This window comes from Gossypium hirsutum, chromosome A11 (genome assembly GCF_007990345.1).
Source record: "Gossypium hirsutum isolate 1008001.06 chromosome A11, Gossypium_hirsutum_v2.1, whole genome shotgun sequence".
Lineage (NCBI taxonomy): Eukaryota > Viridiplantae > Streptophyta > Magnoliopsida > Malvales > Malvaceae > Gossypium > Gossypium hirsutum.
The window spans coordinates 102,479,569-102,488,268 of NC_053434.1; positions in this window are offsets into that span (position 1 = coordinate 102,479,569).

The window sequence follows — 8,700 nt, forward strand, 5'->3', positions numbered from 1 at the left end:
GTCTCCTTCTCTTTTATGATATTATGCTTATATTATTATTTATCTTTGTACATTAAGGACAATGTACATCTTAAGTGTGGGGAGGTTATGATATTATGATTATTAGAAAATCCCTAAATTACATCTTGTTCTCAAATAATTTTCTCATATTACTATTAGAATAAATTTTGATTGATTTATGATTCTTATTGATATGTTTTGGATTTAAACATAGGTAATTATGCATTGATTATTTAAACTTGAGGACAATAGAGAATCAAGGATGATAAGTTGCAATTTTGAGAATTAAAATTTCTAGGTTATTTCCCTGAATCGAGGTAATATCTTAAAGTTTTGAATTTGTAGGATTGACATCAAAACCCCATAATTTTGGTGAGATTTTGAGCCGTTTAGGGCATATATCTTTCTTGCTGACTTTTATTGATGATTATGAGTGAGTCAATGCTGATTTGTTATTCTAGAACTTGCATCGATTATACATGTTGAGACCACACCTTTGATTTGATATACTGAGATGATAAAGGAACTTAGGTTTAACCCACTTACCCCATAAAAAACCTACCCACATAATTGCCCCTTAGTGAACCCCTTTGAGCTTTAATCATTATTTCTTGATTTTCCCCTTAATGATAACCCACAACTTAACCCTTTTTGACTCGTTAAGAATTTTTCCCTTTTTATTGACTCCTTTTTTATCGAGATTGTATTTGATTAATTACCTAACTATGTTCGTCTATTTCAGTTGCTAAATTATTCCTTATTATATACTTTCCATTATTGTTCTTATTCTTAAAAAAAAAGTATATTCATATTCACATAATTACATATTGTTATAAAGAGCTTGGATAAGTTAAAGTTATTATTTTAAGAAAAAGCTTGCTTCATTAGTTTTGGGTAATTTTAATTCGGCACTTGTTTGAAATTTAGTAATTAGCTTTATTTTTCCAAGTTTGGTAATTTATTAAATTAATCTAGATTCTAACCCTATTTTTTAGCATTTATCCACACCTTTAACCCAAGCCCCATTACAACCCTATTAAAGAACTCTTAATTTGTGTATCATCTCATTTATAGTGGTGGAGATTTGATTTTCATGCAAGCCTATGGTAATAATTTTTCATGTTTGACTATTGAGTGCTTAATTATTGAACCTTAAACACTGTAAGTGATTTGAGTGAATCTTTAGTGAGAATGTAAACCCTTGTTGATTTGAAATTAAAGGTAATTACTTAGATAAAGGGGAATACCTATGATTTTATGATTAAAATGCTCAACTTGGATTGTTTGAAACTTTAATGTTCTTTTAGTTGAATTCTCAATGTATAATTACCTGTAGGATTATTTTGAAACCATTTTTATAAGAATTATAAGTTGAGAAGAATGCATTTTAATTGTGAGTTGAGGATTTTTCTTGAGGATAAGCAAATGCTTAAGTGTGGGGATATTTGATGAACCTCAAAAGTAACATATTTTTAATCCCATGCTTGGCATATTTTCGGATGATTTATCATAATATTTAGTGAACTTGATGCTCCTAATCCTTTAATTTCATGTTTTTATATCCAGATGAGCATAGAAAAGCGAAAAGTGCGAGAAAAAGGCCAAAAATGGATAAAGTAGGTTTATTTCAGTGCTGCACACGGCCCAGACACTTCCACACGGGTAATCCACATGCCCGTGTTAGACACACGGTCAGACCACATGCCCATGTGTAATAGCCGTGTCGACTTAAAACCATATCAAAATTGCACACGGCTTCAACACCACCACACGGGCGTGCCACACGGTCGTGCCCCTGCCGAGACCTATTTCAATTCTACTCGAAAAAGGCTAATTTTGGGCTATTTTGGGTAGTCCAAAGACTAGTTAAACACAAGAGAAGAGGATCAAAGAGGACACGGAGAGTAGAAGGCAGAAAATACTCAAAGACAACCAACGAAATCAGCTCAGAAGCAGGATCTACTTCAAGCTTGAAGATCTCCATTCGATTTCGTTAGAAGTTCTTTGGGTTTCTTTATGTTTAGCTGTTTTCTAAATTTTCAGATGTTTTTCCTAATTGTTATGAACTAAACTCCCTAAATACCTACGGGAGATGAAACGTAAGACAGATCTTATTACTATTTGAATCATATGATAAATACTTGTTCTTATTCTTAATTATGAGATTTAATCTTTTTTTTAATACTCCAGAATATTAATACATGTTTTGATATGCTTATTCAGTGGAGCAAAAGTCTCTGTTCAAGAGTAAATCTTCCATAATTAAGCGGATTTGCATGCAATCCTAGAGATAGGACAACATAAATCTGTTAGACTAGAATCAAATCTAATAAGGGAGTCCATAGATTGAGTTAATGCGACAATAGAGGTTTTAATTAGGAAGAGATTTTGATTAATCAACCTAGAGTCAGTTGTTTTTAGTCTCAAGAGAGATATTAACATAAGCTAGGGATTCCTACAGATTAAGTCAAGTGAATAAATCGTCTAATTCAGAAGTAATAAGTGAAGTCTAGGTGGATTCTTCCTTGGGTATTGTCTTCTCCATCGGTTTTCCAAAAGTATTTCCCAACTTTAATCTCTGTTGTGTTCTTAGTTAATTTGATAGTTATCTTAGTTTAAAAACATCCCTTTAATTCTTAGGCTAGGTAATAAAAAGATAGTAATTACTAGTACTTTTAGTTCTCATGGATACGATATTTCTGGTCTTACCATAACTATACTACTGTTCAATAGGTGCGCTTGCCTTAGTCGAATTTTTAGTTAGTTTAGCAACCATCAAAATACAAGCCACTTAACAACACCTATTGACACTTTGAGTTGTAGCCAATTTCTAACAACTTGTTCAGAATTATGTTTATCAATAGTCCTCTCAATATTTTGCAAGGAATTATGAAGATCAAGATAATTTGTCATAGCATTCCTATGTAAAGAATTTGCGTGGTTACCCACATGAGTAACAAAAGGAAATTTAGATCCTTAATTGATCTTCTTCCATGATTGAAATCCTTGGCTTGTAAAAAGTATTTCAATGATGCCCAAAAAGCTTGTTGAAGAGAAAACAATAAAGGCAATACCAAAATAACATTCGAAAAATTCAAATTTTGATGAAGGTATCAATACCTTAGGCCTAGGTATCAATATTTAGCCTTCAATATCAATACAGATGTTAAAAATTATACTAAAATCACATTCTATTTTGAAAAAATTAAGTTTTAAAGCCTAGGGATCAATACCTAAACCCTTGGTATCGATACATTGTGTAAATTTTAGGTAAATTTTGGTAAAAATCAGTTAAAAGTTCACTAAAATCCCCTGCAATATATTTGATTCAACTCATCATTTAAGACCAATTCAAGATGTATTTAAACTACTTAAAACAATTCTAAATCAATCACAATTATCACATTAACAAACCTCATTTGCAGACATACTTATAACCTCAATCATTCATTTCATATAGAACCAAAATCCTTCAAATAAAAACCAAAATAGTTTGAGTTTCAAGAGTTTTCATTTTAGTCCCTAACACTTGGCCACACATTTGGTCTACTTATGTGCATGCTATTTTAACTCAAAATATAGTACCTACTCTTGTAGCTCTTGAGGATGTGATGAGATGAGAGATCTACTAGCCTGGCTCTAGCTTTTCAAGTATAACTGTACCTACGCCTTAAAATAAACGCGTTAAGCTGTTGAAGGCTTAGTAAGCACTATAAGAATAAATAGGTAAATGAATTATAACATAATTTTTAAAAAATATTCAATTAATACATGCTTAAACAAATACTAAATTCATACAACTGTGCATTTCTTTAACAAAATTTAACTTACCTTTGAAAGTAACTAAACTTACCTCAACATTTTGATGATTCACTTTTGTTCACATTTCATATCTTTAACCCATAGTAGATTTTTTTCCTATAAATCAAAAACTTGTTGGTCTTTATCTAACGAAGAACTCTTTCTTAGACCGGTTACCAGAGTAAAAATAATGTAATGAAGGGAAGGGAAAAATGTAACGCCCCAAAATTTTAAGAACTTGTTTGTGGAAATCTGCAGTAGTTAATTTCTGTATCTATGGTTCTGTGTAGTGTGATTAAGTTTAAGGTCTGGAGTTTGAGTTGCATCATTAAAAGTTTTGTTGTTTTAGAATCAACTCGCAAGCACGTATGACTCGCTTAAATTTAATTCTTTGTATAAAGGTGACAAGAATGAGCCTGTTGGTTCACTGGTTAAGCATCTGCTTGTATTCTGTCTGGTTCTGAGTTTGAATCCCATAGCATACGTAAGCAAAATATTTTTGCTAAATGCTGGAGGTCTGGATGGAAATTAATTGATAATCAACTAATGTTAGTTCTTTCTTTTTCTTTTTATTCTTTCTCCACTTTTTCTTTTTTTCGACCTTTCCATTTTCCCTTTATTTGTCGTAAGGAATATGGGCTAGTTAAAGTTACGATGTTAGCATTATCTGTTGGAAGGTTATCGAGTAAGTTTTTATTTTGATTCATTAAATTTTTGGTTTTCTTTTTTTGCTTTGCATAGTATACTTTGAGATGGTTGTTTGAGTGTGTTGCGTGAATCTCTGATAGCCACTCATTTGGTTCCCTGTTAGGCGGGGATATTGAGAGTAGTGAACCTCAGCAAGTCAATTCAAGTAATCGTCATTGATTTTTTTGTAAGTTTTGGTTTCGTTGAAAGTTGATGTCGAAATTTTCGACGTAGGTACTTTGAGTATAATTGTGCATTGTTGTTGATAAACTTGATTGATTGAGTTATTGAATGATCGTTTTAGGCTTTGGAACTTCTTTTCATTATCATTACTTTGAAATCGTCACAGGTACGTATCGAAAACCTTAGATTTCACAAGTTTTGTCACCGAAAATGGTGGCTGTCAATGCCACACGGCCAGGCACATGAGTATGTGACTAGGCAGTATGCTCCACACGGGTGTGTGGTAGGCCGTGTAACTCACTTTTTATCGAATTAAGACCACACGAATAGCCACACGAGCATGTGTCTAGGCCATGTGTGGCCATTTTAGTGTAGGGTTCATACGACCAAAGACACAGACGTGTGCCCAGGCCATGTAACTCACTGTTTGGGGTATAAAACCACACAGCCAGGGACACAGTCGTATGCCCAGGTCGTGTAACTCACTTTTTAGGGTATAAAACCACATGGCCAGGGACACGGGCATGTGCCTAGGCCGTGTAACTCACTGTTTATACTTAAAAACCACACGACCAAGGCACACAGGCGTGTGCCCAGGCTGTGTGGCAGGATGTTGGATGGAAAAACTATTTTTGAGGCTGAGAAGGATGCTAAGCTTTGATATTGGTTTCCTCGATATATGAATGACTGAATTTTCTTATATGGGACTGACCAATGAATCACATACTTGAATATGCACTATAACATCACTCTGTTATTGAACTGTTTTATTAATTATGTACTGTATCAGAATTGCTAAACTTGTGTTAAGGATTATTGTATTCTACATTAACATGTGGTGGGAGATTGTGAAGAAGAAGGGGAGTCTGTACTGAAACTATGGCTATGCCACAATAAGCATCACTTTGATTCTAGCGTTTGTCGTATATTGAAATAGCAGCTAAGTTACGTTTCTGTGGAAGTGTCATTGAGCACTTTAAAAGTGTGCAGGGATGAATGGGCATTATATGTCCATAGTGGTGTGTTGGGATGGTCGAAGTTGGTGTGTAGAGGATGGAAATAGGAACATTGCATCTAAATCTGATCTGAACTATGTCTGAACTAGAATAATACATATATACATATGTAACATCTCTGTTCTGAACCTAGATGAAACATGCTTATAAGATGAACTGAATCTCTTAACTGGAAATTCTCTATGAGTCATAGTTGTTGAATTACATTGCTTTTTACGCACTGAGTTCATAACTCACCCTGCTATTTTTTGGGTTTCAGGCGATAATCAATCTTGATCGGGTCAATGTCGCGGAAGCTCGGTTAGACACTTATTGATAATTTGTTAGCATTATTATTAGGAATATTTATTTTAGGATGCTATGAATTTATGAAGATTATGTCTTTAAATTACTATTGTGATGGATAATATGTGACGACTGGTTTGATTTGATTGCATTATGGTAGTGTGGCTTTTAAAACGATTGATGTAACTCTCCAACTTGGTCTAGACGTCTAGGTGTGGTTTAGGGTGTTACAAATAACCCTCACAATAATAGCTTTGCTTATAAAGCTCACAACTCTCACAATAACTTACACATGGCTGACATGCAAAGTTGACTCACCACCTTAATGTGACCAACATAGTAATTTATAGGCAAATTCTACCATGATTATTCATTGCACTTTAGTTAATTTATAACTAGATCTTAACAAAAACTCAAATAAAATACAGAAAACACGTATGCTCAAACAGAAAATTATCAAGTCTACAACTCAACAATCCGCCATTAGCGTTCCCAAAAGATATGGGGAAATTTTGCACTCGCACACCCCTGATAGTTCTACAAGAAAATAGACAAATGCAAATCCATATAGAATAAAAGGTAAAGAAAAACCTACATTTAATGTTGATTGACATCTTCGACTTCCATTTGCTTTTCAACCACCTTCACTCCTTCTGTATCACCTTTCTTTCCAATCTGAGAAAAGATACATTCAACCATGTTTTTGACCAATTTTTATTGGGGCACTCGAGAGCTACCTAACTCTTGAAATGGCTCCCCCGATCCAGTATTGTCCTATTAAGCTTTCTTCCATTTTTGAAGCATCGATTTTTCCTCTAGGGATCTGCCCTTTGTAAGTCGAATCATTGCTACCCAACACCTCTGCTCGGTCATCATCCGCTGACTCAATTGAATTTGGGTGATTGTTTTCCTTAAAAACAATTTTCGAGTGCTTTGCTAGGTCAAGTAAACCTTCTTTTAATGTCACCAGTACCTCCAATAGAGCCTCAAAAGTCGGATTAAAGTGAGTAATTGTTAGTAGCTATTACCTTCAAAAGGTCAATCTCTAGTTGCACTACTAAACTCACCTGGATCTTTTTCGAAACTACAGAAACCCTTCAAAATTATATAAACCCTTTGCAATTTCTCTGCCTTTTTCTTCTCCCCTCAAATTATACATAAATGTACGTATTAGAGATAGTGAATTAATTTTTTTATTTTAGTTTCAATTTATTTTAATTAAAATAAAATATATTATTATTAACATTAATATTCTTATTAAAATAAAACTCTTTAATGATTATTTTTATTAAATTAAATATGGACTAGTTTATTCATTATTTCTGTAATTAAATTGATAGAATGAATTGGTTTCTTATGACTTAAAAAAGTTAGTTTATGATAAAATTTAAATTATTATTTTTTATTAAAATAAAATTTATATTATTTTTATTACTATTAAAATCAAAATTCTTATTAAACTGAAATTGCTTAATTAATTATATTTATTAAATTAAACATTGACAATACTTTCTATTAATTTTTTTCTAAATTTAAATAGAATTGAAGTCTTTTATGGTTCCAACTAGCCTATCTCCATTCTATTTATCATCAACAAAGAAGTGCTTTCACAATGAAATGGCTAGACATTTTAACTTAGAATAAAGTGAAACACATGAATGAGTTGAATAATATAAAAATTGATTTGTTATATCTCTCTAAGTTATTTCTTTTATATACATATATAACCACTTTCCTACACATTCAAGACACAAGGAATTACCGAGAGTGATGAAGGAATGGTTAGACAAGGGTATGGAGGTTCAAATTATTCAAGCGTGAAGGTGATTTATTTGTGTCCTAAGATCTTGTGCTTTAAAAAACATACATCTAGTGAATGATATGTTGAAAGTTATTGGGCAAACCATTTCGAATCTCAACCCACAAGTCCATATTGTGTAACACCCTGACTTTCTTATTACTGTTTCCGTAAATATTTAACACAAATGTGTATTTGCTTTAGTGGTTAAGTGTTCTGAGTGTGTATGAGAGGTCTTGGGTTCAAGCTTATCTTTGCTAAATTTTGTTATTTTTGATCCAAGCCTTATCCTTGTTCAACGGGCTTATATAATTTTTTTTGTAAATCCATATTAGAATGAGCTTCCTGGTTTGTGTGGTAAGGGTGTTGGTGTGTTAGGAGTCTTGTGTTTGAATCCCTGCGCGAGAATGGGTACATTTTTGCTCGATTAGCTGATAGAGTTTCAGTGGAGCCAAACTTCTGAGGTGGTTGTGTGTCGTGTGTTAGTGGGATAGGTATGGGGGATTTGGGGATATTATCTATTTTTTTATTTTATTTTTTGTTTTTCCAAAAAATTCTTGGGTTTTGACATTTTTCTTTCTTTCTTTTACCAAATAGAAATTTCCCTTTGATTTTCCTTCTTTTTTCTTTTTCTGCCTTTGACGAAATAGTAGAAAACCCACCCTTTGTAACACCCCTATCCCGTAACCGTCGCCGGAATAGGTAAGGGGCATTACCGGACTTGTAACTCATGTCAGAACAGTAAAATTTTGAACTTTTTCTTGAAATAAAGATCATTCATTTAAATAAGTACTAAGCACAGCCAGGGATAAAATTTAAACTTCTTTAAGTAAACATTCAAAAGATGCCATTTTCGCATGGCTTATATACATTAACCAAAAATATTCTTCCGCCACTAGTCTATTCTATACATGCCATAAGATAATCCAA